This window comes from Podarcis tiliguerta, assembly GCF_965153285.1.
Source record: "Podarcis tiliguerta genome assembly, chromosome: 1".
NCBI classification, from domain to species: Eukaryota; Metazoa; Chordata; class Lepidosauria; order Squamata; family Lacertidae; genus Podarcis; species Podarcis tiliguerta.
The window spans coordinates 100,487,232-100,499,343 of NC_139534.1; the positions used below are offsets into that span (position 1 = coordinate 100,487,232).

The 12,112-nt window shown below is 42.5% G+C and overlaps 1 protein-coding gene across 7 annotated transcripts in view; it reads left to right on the forward strand.

Annotated features, from left to right (window-relative positions):
* Nucleotides 1-12,112, forward strand: part of AKAP6 (A-kinase anchoring protein 6) — a 247,747-nt gene that overhangs the window by 55,227 nt on the left and 180,408 nt on the right. For 2 of the 7 annotated variants that reach the window (XM_083452112.1, XM_083452111.1), the window contains exon 1: nucleotides 7,910-8,283. The exons of 4 other annotated variants lie outside the window; for them this stretch is intronic. The gene's annotated coding sequence lies outside the window, so the exon portion shown is untranslated. Of the gene's footprint in view, nucleotides 1-7,909; nucleotides 8,284-12,112 lie in introns of those variants that run through there. One more of the 7 variants, XM_083452113.1, reaches the window with a different exon arrangement.

The window sequence follows — 12,112 nt, forward strand, 5'->3', positions numbered from 1 at the left end:
CACCATCTAGTGCCTTTAGAAGAGTACAGAGGATTTTCTGTTTCTAGAGAACATCATGCAAAAGTCACGCCACAATGCCTCGCCCACTGCAATACCTGTGCAGTCTTCTTATTTTATTAAGTACATTTTTATCTCCCCATTCGTCCATGGAGCTCATAATGCCATACGTGGTTTCCCCCTCTCATTTTATCCTCACAGGAACAACCCCTGAGGTAAGTTAGGCTGACAGGGATGGCAGGCCTTGTGCAGCCAGCAAGATTTGTGGCTGAGTGGAGATTTCAACCCAGGTATTCCTGACCTTAGTCTAGATGTTAGCTACTATATCACTCTGACTTATTCTACTGTAAATGTGAATTCATTAAAAGAAAATATCTCTCTTCACCACCTAAAACATCTTAATAACTTCCTACATAAACTATCTCTAGGCAGAGCAGGACATATTGGGTTGGTTGAGTAAAAAGTGCATCATACGAATAACAAAAAAAATATTATGACAATTAAATTTCCATTTGTACTACAGACAGGGAATTTTGTATTTCTGTGTCTGAAACATGAGAAATAAAGTCCCACCAAACAGCATAAACATTTTCTTTGGAGACACGCATTTTGTGTGTTCTTTTTTTCCAGTGCAGTTAACAATAGACTGAGAACGGTTGAAGGAATTGGGTATGTTTAGCCTGGTAAAGAGGAGACTGAGAGGAGATACAATAGCCATCTTCAAATATCTAAAGGGCTGTCACATTGAAGATGGAGCAAGCTTGTTTCCTACTCTGGAGGGTAGGGTCCGAACCAATGGCTTCAAGTTACAAGAAAGGAGATTCCAAACTAAACATCAGGAAGCACTTTGACAGTAAGAGCTGTTTTGACAGTGGAACAGACACCCTCAGGAGGTGTTGGGCTCTTCTTCCCTTGAGGTTTTCAAGCAGAGGTTGGACGGCCATCTGTCATGGATGCTTTAGTTGAGATTCCTATATTGCAGAGGGTTGGACTAGAAGACCCTCAGGGTCCCTTCCAGCTCTACGATTCTATGTGAACAAATATAAATTTGTGTGGTGATGTAATGTTTAGAGTGTAGGGACTAAGGAGATCCTGGTTTAGATCCTCATTCAACTAATGAAACTCATTGGGTGACATTGGGTCAGTCACATTCTCTTAGCCTAGTGTACCTCAGAGTTATTGTGAGGCTAAGGGACATGGGTGGCGCTGTGGGTTAAACCACAGAGCCTAGGACTTGCCAATCAGAAAGTTGGCGGTTCGAATCCCCGCGACGGGGTGAGCTCCCGTTGCTCAGTCCCTGCTCCTGCCCAACCTAGCAGTTCGAAAGCACGTCAAAGTGTAAGTAGATAAATAGGCACCGCTCCGGCGGGAAGGTGAACGGCATTTCCGTGTGCTGCTCTGGTTCGCCAGAAGCGGCTTAGTCATGCTGGCCACATAACCCGGAAGCTGTACGCCGGCTCCCTCGGCCAATAAAGCGAGATGAGCGCCGCAACCCCAGAGTCAGTCACTACTGGACCCAATGGTCAGGGTCCCTTTACCTTCAAGGGGAGGAGAGGAGAAAACTACGTATACTGCCTTGATTGCCTTGGAAGAAATGCAGGATATAAGTATAGTAAGTAAATAAACAGACTCCTTTCAAAATGTTCAACTGTTTTTCAGAAGTCCTGAGTGGCCAAGCAGTTGTCATATTTCTCCTGAGTATTTAACATTGGCTGCAAACCCTGGGTATTTTGAATTGTACACAAACTCAGATAGTTTGGTCTTTAGGGCTCCATTTCATAGCAACCCAAAGAGTCTGAAAAGGACAGCTGAATCATTTGATCTAGAAAGCCTAAAGGTCACGAATATGGGACATAGCAGCTGTTTTCATATAGGACATTTGGAGTGATGTAACCACAGTGCCTAGAAATGTCTGGAATGTGACCATTGCTTTAAGAAGGATTGGTGGGGAGGAACCAGTTTGAGCCTGTCTCCTCACCTTTTTTTTTTTATATAGGAGACTCCATACTTTAAAGCATTGCTTGATTAAATCCTTAAGGGTAAAAGCTAAACTGCCATATCTGTCTGGCTGTTTAATCTCTCAGAAATGTTAGAAACGAGACTTCAAAATGAAATTTCTTTGCAGCAGGCCTTGCTGAGCTTACTTTGTGCTTTGTTAAAAGGAATGATGAAAATGGTATAGCGCAGGGATCTGGCTTTACTTAATCAATTACAACATACATGTGAAATGTCAGCTCAGATCTTATGATAATAGAACTGAGGAGCTCAAAACGCATAATTCCAAACTTGAAAGCTGCAGATGGAATCTATTCTGTGCTCTGGGTTTCTCTCTCTTTTAAAAAATAGAAAGTAAGCATAGCTGCAGAAATTATGAATAGTCTTTGTTTAGAATATTATATTTGCAGGTTTTCATTTGTCCTTTCCCCCCAAGGTTTCTAGTTGAAGCCTTGTGCAAATGATCTTCCTCTCTTTGGCTATCACTCGTAGCCAAGTAAGATTGTCTTCCATAAACACCGTTTTAAAAATGAGTCCATAAGTGACTGTGGAAGCCAATTCTGGATCCACACGTCCTTCCACAGTGAGGACATAGGTTTCTGGTCATGGTGAGGGTTTGTTACAACACTTTATAAGAACCTCGTTGGGTCACATCATAGGCTTATCTAATGAAGCATCTTCTTTCCCTCAGTGTTCAACTCAATATTTATGAGAATCCCAGAAGCAGAACGTGAAGGCAATAGCCTCTTCCACTGTTGTTCCCCAGTTTAGAAGTTTAGAAATGGACACATACCACCTTTGGACATGATTAGTGGCAATTAACAGCTTTATCCACTGTGGATTTGACTAAGCTCCTTTAAAGCCATGTCATCACGTCTTGTGGAAGTGAGTTCCATAGTTAAACTATGTGCTGTGTTTATAAGTAGTTCCTCTTGTCTGACCTGAATCTCCCTTCATTCACATTTATTGCAATTTTAGTATAGTGAGAAGGAGAGGAAAAACTTTACTCTCCTTCCACTTTCTCCACAAAATGCATAATTTTATACACTTCTACCATGTTCCGTCACACTTGCCTTTTCTCTAAACTAAAAAGCCCCAGACATCGTACCTTTTCTCTCCCAGGGGAGTTGCTCCATCCCCTTGGTCATTTTGGTTGCTCCTTCCTGAACTTTCTCCAGCTCTATAACATCTTTGTTGAGGTGAGGAGACCAGAACCATATATAGTACATATAAGTGCGGCTACATTATAACATCATTATGATACTGCGCTTTGGGAACATCGTTTGCAGCAAACTGTCTTCAGCCAGCCCTGAAATAGATGACTTCCTCTAAGTCTGCTGTGCCCATCATAGTGAAGGCATCTCTCATCTCATTTTTATCAAGCCATTAATAAATGAAGCTATTAAACGTATTTTAAGCCTATTAATTAATCAAACGTTTTACATTCCTGAAACATACATATGTTTAAATGACAGTCTGTGAATCAGCCTGATGGATCACCAAGAGCCCAAACTACACATGAGGCAAAGTATATCACCACAGATTTCCCTTTTTCAAAAAATGATAAAAAGGTAGTTTGGGCTAGTGGTTTCATACCATGAGAGGAGCCTTGCACCCGGGAGAATTCACTCTTCACGTGTTCAACAATGCTTTGGCAAAAGTCATCTATCACCTCATAGATATTAATTGGTATTAACTGATATTATAGTGGTGCTTGCAGTGATGTGTTTAGCACCATATGCAGTCTGGCTTTAAAACTGATGCTGTGCACATGCGTTCTTCTCATACGGAGACATGCTAACCAAGCTTTTCCTCCTCTCCTGCACCTCCTTTGTTAGTCCTATTGCCCTTGAGGCAAGGACGAATGTCAGCAATGGAGAGGTTGATTTCCTCATAACCATGCAGAGTTCTAAACTTTGCAGGGAATAGAGGCGGACTTAGGGGAGCGCGAACAGTTTGTCTGCACTGGGCACCAAGCCGAGAGGGCGCTGCAGGGGCTGTGGCAGCAATGGAAGGTGAGGTGCAGGGGGTGCCAAATTTTGATGTAGCACAGGGCACTGCTGAAATTTGAAAGCCCAAGGTCTGCCACTGCAGAGGACCTCCACCAGCACAGCAGGGGCCCCTCTAGGCCAGGCATAGGCAAACTCGGCTCTCCAGATGTTTTGAGACTACAATTCCCATCATCTCTAACCAGTGGTCCTGTTAGCTAGGGATCATGGGAGTTGTAGTCCCAAAACATCTGGAGGGCCGGGTTTGCCTATGCCTGCTCTAGGCTAATGGGTGGGCCTTTCCTCTCCCCCCTTACCTAGCTGCTACACAAGAGAACAAAATCCAGAGTTGTGTATGTGGGCTGAGCTGGAAGCAGACTGAAAGGCCGAGACATAGAGGCATGCTTGTTCTGTTCTGAATCCCAAGCTGGGAGATCTGTTAATGCTATGAGCTGCTCCATCTTATGTTCAGCTTATATATGTGTGTAAATAAAACCATGTATCCTAGAGACACTGCAATTTCTGCCGACCTTCAGTCCAAGGGGGGAAAAAGAGCACTGAGAAAGTACTGGAACATCTCACCGCTTGGAGACTAGGGTGGCATGGAACAATATGTTTTACATTTCTATCGCTATATATCACTCAGAAAGTTCTGGGTAGAAAAATGCTCACAATCAAGATGGTGTATTATGAAACCTGGCCCCGGTTACAGTAACAGTTCTGCTGTAAATCTCAGATTTCAAAACATGTGTGTGCATTCATGCTGAGGTGGTCTACTGTGTGCAATGCCAGCCACGCTGTTCACTCTCTCCAGTTACCGTATTTTTCGCTCTATAAGACGCACCAGACCACAAGACGCACCTAGTTTTTGGAGGAGGAAAACAAGAAAAGAAATATTCTGAATCTCAGAAGCCAGAACAGCAAGAGGGATTGCTGTGCAGCGAACGCAGAAATCCCTCTTGCTGTTCTGGCTTCTGGGATAGCTGCGCAGCCTGCATTCGCTCCATAAGACGCACACACATTTCCCCTTACTTTTTAGGAGGGAAAAAGTGAGTCTTATAGAGCAAAAAATACAGTACTTCATCTGGATGCTTCAATAGCTGATTTAGTGCTGCTTTTTAAAAAGTATTAACGCTAGGGTGTTTTTTTTCCTCCTTTCGGTTTTGCCTAAAAACCGCTTAATTTCCCAATCAATGAATAACGTTGCATTTCTAGCACTTTGAACGACAAGATCAGCCCAAGGTTTCTGTATCTCTAGCACCAGCTCAGCCCTCGGAAGGGATGGGCAACCTGTGTCCCTTGAGAAGTTACGGAGAGTACAACTCCCATCATTCCTGAATGTTGGCCATCCATAAGCATTGACTGTGCTTGCTAGGGCTAATGGAAGTTGGAGTCCAAGAATGTCTGGAGGTGATTTGATAGTGGTGCCCATAGGGGTCATTTATATGTCTCCTGCAATTTCACAAATGAGAGTTTGGTAAAGGACCGCTTATAACTGTGCACATTGTAACAACCATATGCTTTACCACCATGTGAAAGTAGACTAGGGCCAGTGTCAGAATCCAGCATCCTTGGGTGGCTTCTGGGGCATCAGTCTCCGATTGTGACCCATTATCTCTGAACACATTCTGAAGATTGTACAAACCATCGTTAATTAAGAAACCAGGATCTCAAGCCATGGGACCTGAATTGGTACCCTGGTTGGTTAATTCACTACAGTTTGTACAATTCCCATCTTCAGACAAACCATAATCAGAGGCTAAGGCAGTCCATGGTTACTGACCATATGGTCTGCCTTCATTGTTCAAGGCAGAACGCTAGGAATTGCAAGTGGAGAGAGTGTTGTTGTACTCAGGTCCTGCCTGCAAGATTCTTATGGGCATCTGGTTGGCCACAGTGAGAATCTCATGCAGGGCAAGAATGGGCCTGATCAAGCAGGGCTCTTATATTCTTAAGCTTTTGATTTCCCCCAGGAAAGTGTGAAGGAGGAAGAAGGGGAGGGGCAATGCACAGACCCAAAGCTTGCTGAAGCTTGTACATATAATATGACAAACTACATCTAATTTGAGCTTGTGATATCTACTGTCACCCTGTCTTTTTAACTGTTAGATCTAGGCACAAAAACTATCCTTTCTGAGAACTTTCTGAGTTTGGGCTTCCAGGAGCAGAAAGAGGGAGAGGTGATTATTGCCTATTCCCCATTTATCCTGCACTCCTGTACTTTTATCTCCATTATGTCAGGATATAGTTCCATCCCACCTTAAAGGATCAGGCATGATTGTTGTGTATCACATGCCTGTTTACTTCCAGCTCTGCTGGGAACTTCCGTTTTGTATATAGCTTTTGCTCTGGCTGTTTTCCTGGACACGGAGGCAAGCAGTCATGTTTTTCCTTTGTTCAGAACTATGTTGAATAAAGCTGTAAACATGCTCTCCTGTCTGCATCCTTTCGTTGTGGAGACTCTGCTGAAAGGGTCTGCACTGGTCTTGGAATGTCTCTGAGGCTCTTGCCACTAAATGACTATGCTGTTCTACGGGAGACCAGTGATTGTCCGGAGACGACTGGGGGCCTGCCTGATGCCTCCGTCTTCCTGGCAGTATCCCAACACATTATTTACAGTTAACCTGCAATCCACCCATGCACTTCCTCCCATCATAGGTACCAACTTCCTGGGGCCCTGGGTGCCCAAGCACCCACAAAATCCCCCATGGAGGAGATGGGCACCCACAAATTCCAGTGCCAGGGTTATGCACGCTGCAGCATGGCACCCACAGCCCTGGGCGTCCACGGCCTCGGGGCCAAGTCAGCACTCCCGCCTCCCAAGCTGTTCCCAATGCTCATCCGGCCATCTGGAGCAGACTTGTGGGACGGTACGTGGGGCTGCAGCTGGAAGGGTGCCCACTCAGCCCTTTCTGTTCCTTGCAGCCCCATCTGGATCAAAAGACATACTATTGGTTACAACCCTATGCTATTTATGTATGTACAAATAGAATTGTATCACACTGAAGTTAACTCTGGGGGCACCCACAAGGTTCTCTTGTAATAAAGTTTTAGGAGCTTCTAAGCTGAGGATTTCCCGAGCAATATGTAACTCCCACTCCTGCCCCGCTCAGAACCCAGCACAGTATTTCATATTGCTGCAAAAGCCAGAATGTCCATTTATTATTTGAGTGTCCTCTCGTGAGTCACTGCACTGGGGAAGTCAAGTCTGCTGTGAACAAACTCTTCCGATCTTATGATCGGTCGCGTCCTGAAAGAATCTAAACGATCTGATTTTAAGTCTACTGACCTTAGTTTTACATCACTGGAACTTTTAAAGACTTGTAGCCCAATCCTATGCAAATTGACTTTTTGTGTAAATCCCCAGGTTTGCAAGAGCACTTTACCCAGAGAACCAGCGTGGTGCAGTGGTTAGAGTGTAAGATGAAGACCTGGGAGGCTGGGGTTCAGATCCCCACTCAGCCATGAAGCTCACTGAGTGAACTTGAGCCAATCACTGTCTCTCAGCCTAATCTACTTCACAGGGTTGTTGTGAGGTTAAAATGGGAAGTGGGAGAATCATGTGTGCTGGAGGAAAGGTGGAATATAAATGTAATAATAATAATAATAATAATAATAATAATAATACCCCAGGGCGTTTAGGACTGCAGCATAATAGCACAAGCTTCTTTCTGTACATTTACTCAGAAGCAAGTCCCACTGAGTTCAAAGGGGTTTACTTCCAAGTAAGTGTGCACAGCACTGCAGCCTAAATCATGTTATCGGGGGTGGGGAGAAAAGAAATGTAGTACTTGTAGGTCCATAAATATATCCAAATCTGAAACTTTATTATCAGCTTTGTACTGTAACCAAGTGACCGACTTATATTAGATTCCCTTTTGCCATCTTGGTGCTCAGCTAACATTCTGCTGGAACTTATGTCAGTGACTAAAATAACCCAACTAATTTCAAGCGGCAAGTGTCTAGTGAGTTACCAGTCTGAGATCCGTATGTCTGAGAAAACATTATTGTAGCTCAGAAACTTCAGGAGAAGGAAAGAGGCTTAAATTTAATCTGGGAAATAACCTTGTGCAGAAACTTTTTTTAAAAAAATCATTTGCTATGTTTTAAATTTGTTCGTTGCAAAGCAAAAGCAGTTGCCGGAGAACTGAAAATGGATCTGGCTGTGACTTGTCTGGATTTTATATTGGCATGTTTCCTGAATTACTAGCTCTGCTTTGACCGAGAGGAAGGGAAAAAATGGGGGGACTGTGAATTTTCTGCTAAATGGGTGAATGAAAACCCTCCTTTGGAAACAATTAAGGTAGGACGTGATGTAGTGGGAAATAATTAACAAAATGTGGGCTTTGGCACGATCTAAGAATGGCAGATTTCAGAGTTTAGCCTCTGCAACTGCTTTCTTGTACTGTACCTTTTAAGTGGGGATCATGTTTCATGTCTATGAACTTTTACTTTGGTCTGCAAGAGTGTACCTCATTCCTTTGCATACTGTAATTTCTGCCAAGTCTAGGTGCTTAATTGCTCTATATTTAGACTACCTTGTTGAAGGATAGGTCCACCACCCCATTTGTTGTTTCTGATTTAATAACTTTTACATCAAGCTTCTGTGATAACTCTTCAACATGCTCTTTGATCATTTGTGTGATTAGGTATGTGTGAAGGGACGGAAGCAGCACTATAATTTGCTTAAATGCTTGCTGTCAGATTCAAGTGCTGCTTTCGTGTTTTTGATAAGAGTGCTATGCCTTTTTAATTCTAACAGTATTCTTTGGAAAGGTCCAAGTCGGTATATAGTAGTGATCTTTACACTAAATAAGTACATGTCTTGTGAATCTTTACTCTGATGTGTGCAGGCAATAGTCTATGTCTGTTCTTTACTGAGCGTTCATTCTGATTCATTTGCGGGGTGGCTGTTATATGACTGTGCATTCATTCTGATGATATTCCCATTCACCATTCATCCATCCCAGACTTTTCAGTGCATTTCCCTGTCACTTTCCTAACTGCAAAAGTCCTTTAAAAAAAAAAAGGAGCGGATTTGTTGTGCTATAGTGACAGAACTCTTTAATCCACTTTCATTGCACAAGCCTACATTTCCAGTATGCACTTGAATAACTCCTGCAAAATAGTAACAGTCTGGTTGTAAAAACGAGAAATATATATTTTCATAATGGCCAATTGTTTTAACAGAAGAGGCTGTGTTCCATTGACTTGCACCCTTATTTTATTTTGGGGTAAATTGTATGGTTATTCCTTTGATATCAGTAGGCTTGAGTTTTATATTTAATCACCCTTAGTAGTGCATATTGCAGACACTGCCATATCCAGCAGCAGTTTGTTCCACATATGTAGCCATTGGGTATCATTTCACTCAACCTGGATAAGTCAGTGGCTTTGCAAGCTGCCCATGTTTTCTTCATGATTTCATTTAAATGCATTTAACACAACTAAGACTGCAAGACGTGGTGTTAATTGCATTCATGCAGTTAATGTGCATGTTTTTGTTACTGAAAACAGCAGACACTGAGAAGCCTTGAGTAGCCACAGAACCATGAAGTTGGAAAGGGGAAAATTAACTCTTTCTCTTCCATATTCCCACCAACAATTGTCTTCCTGAATTTATTTACGGTACATTTCAAGGGAAGCTTACATTTGCTCTAGTGGAAACTTTACTTTGGAATACAATATTTGCATTGGGAGAATCAGATTTATTAGTCAAAATATTTTGTCCTATATTTTTTGTTTGTAAAAGAAGGGATGACCTTTGCTAGTGAAATGAAGATCATTCTATAGTTGCTTTTCCATATAGTTGTCAAGTATGCCATTTAGAGTTGGTCTGATGTGATCCTTTCTCCCTGGGCATGTTTGTACTGTAGTAGAGCATGTTTGTGAACCTACCAAGTGCAGAAAATGAATAAAATGTATTCTTCTTGAATTAATAACCTGGGGGGGGGGGGAGAGATAGGGCAGGTCTAGAACAAATCCAGTAAAGAGACATTGCTGTGCATTAGATATTTTAAAATGCAATATTAATGGAATGCGGGAACAATCAGGTTTACGTTCAAAACCTCCTTGTCTTTTCACAAACCAGAGTTGACCTTAGAAATATAGTTTATGGTTTTAATGCATTCTAAAGACTATAGGGTCATATATAACTTAATATGCTGAAGAGTGTTCTCTACCCATTGGAATTAAATTTATATCGATGAGAAAATTGCCAGCCTTGTTGTTGCCTACAGTATATATGTATAGTTTGCTCTTTACTAGTGTGGCTATTTATTTTTATTTGAGTAGGTTTTGATTTTCTGTTTGTTACTTGAAACCTCATTATTTCAAGGGCCATAGTTGCCTCACCCGGAAATATCTCTCATTCCACCAACTTGGCACGTTTCCTCTGGGGGCAGCTGACATCCAAAGGAATGCCTATCTAGTTCTATTGGATTTACTTGTATAGGAAGATGGCTTGCCCAACCCCTTGGTGGCTCTCCTTTTGGAAATAACACCTACAAACCAACGCTGGAGCAAACACTTAAAAGCTTCTCACAGTTTGTTATTTTGTATGCAACTGATATTATGATCATGCCTGACCAGCAAGTTTATGCACTCTCTGTAATTATTTTAGCTTGCAGTCCTAACCCAAGGCTGGATTAAGGTGGTTGGAAACCATCTGCTGTGGGTGCAGAGACCGGTAACTCATAACTGCTGCTTCCGTGTTGTTCCTCTGGGATGCAAGCCATGTGAACGACACTAAGCATTTCATTTTTGCAAGAGGCAGGCAGTTCCGATCATGAGAATGTGGTCACAGCGTGTTCGGTAAACAACTTGCTCATACACACCAAACCTACTTGTCATCGCAGGTTTTACTAACTAGTGGCAGGTCGCAACATGTTTGCCATACACTCATAATGACAAAAGGAAGGACAAGAGCACATGTAACATCGTGACTCATAGCCTGAACTAGGGAAGCCCCTCCTGGCTCAGATTTCCATTCTATCAACACTTACTATGTTGCCTTAGTAAGCCACCGTAACTTTTCCCACCCAACAATCAATAGTGAATGGCAAAAAGTGGAGGCAAAAAGTGCGTGTTTTTCTGAACACGTGCAGAGAGTCTGCACCCAAACAAACTGTGTGTGTACTTAGTTCTGGACACATGCTCTGTTAGCAAGAAAAACCCAGGGCACAGATCGTCCGGTCAGAGCCCTTGTGCGTATGGCTTGTGCCTTGCTATGTACATTGCTATGGACGAATGATTCCCTGTGCTTGACAATGGGCCTAGCACTTCTCCCCACTGAGAACTACCCTGGTGTAAATTATGGCTCCTTCTCAGGGTGGAGCCTGATGGCAAGATAACCAGATCAGAAGGCCATGTGACTGGTCTGATCTTTGGACAGGTTCAGATGGACACATGGGAAATTAGTGGGCATGATTCTGAATCCCACCGCCATCTCCATCCATTTATTTGCCCTGGAGAAAAGGGCTTGTTTCTTGGCTTCAGCCCCCCATTTTCAATATGGGAATAATAACACTGACCAACTTCACTGGACTGTTGTAGGGATTATTGACGTAATATTTACGAACTGCTTTGAACACCCATAAGTTGCTGTGCAAGTTCTAAGCATCACTCTTGTTATTTTCTGAAAGGAATCAATTCCTTATTATACAGCAACAGCACCAACCCCATTTTCACTGACAGATAATTGGGTTAATAACTTTTCTCTCTGGGTCAGTAAAGCAACGGTATTATAGCGTTCTAACTCCATCTGAACATGAAAGTGTGTTTTTTAAACGTTCTATGATATCTCTTAAGTTTAGCCTGGAATTTCAATCCCTGGAGGAATCTATAATATTATTAAAATAAACTTCAACAAGGCAGACACACTCTTAAACCATGAATTTGTTTTGCATGTAAGCTTGTCATATGCAATGAGTAAAGGCTTATTTTTTGCAGGGGGTTTACCACAAGATCAAAGAACATAAACCAAAGTACATTTGCTTCTGTCACTGTTGTTAACTGTGGCGCACTAGAACCTTTCATCTCCCACTAGACTTCACATATGTCTCAGTCGTGTTGTATCTATCTCTAGGGAAAACACTACCAGCGTTTCGGTTTAAAACTTGTTAGAAAAAGCT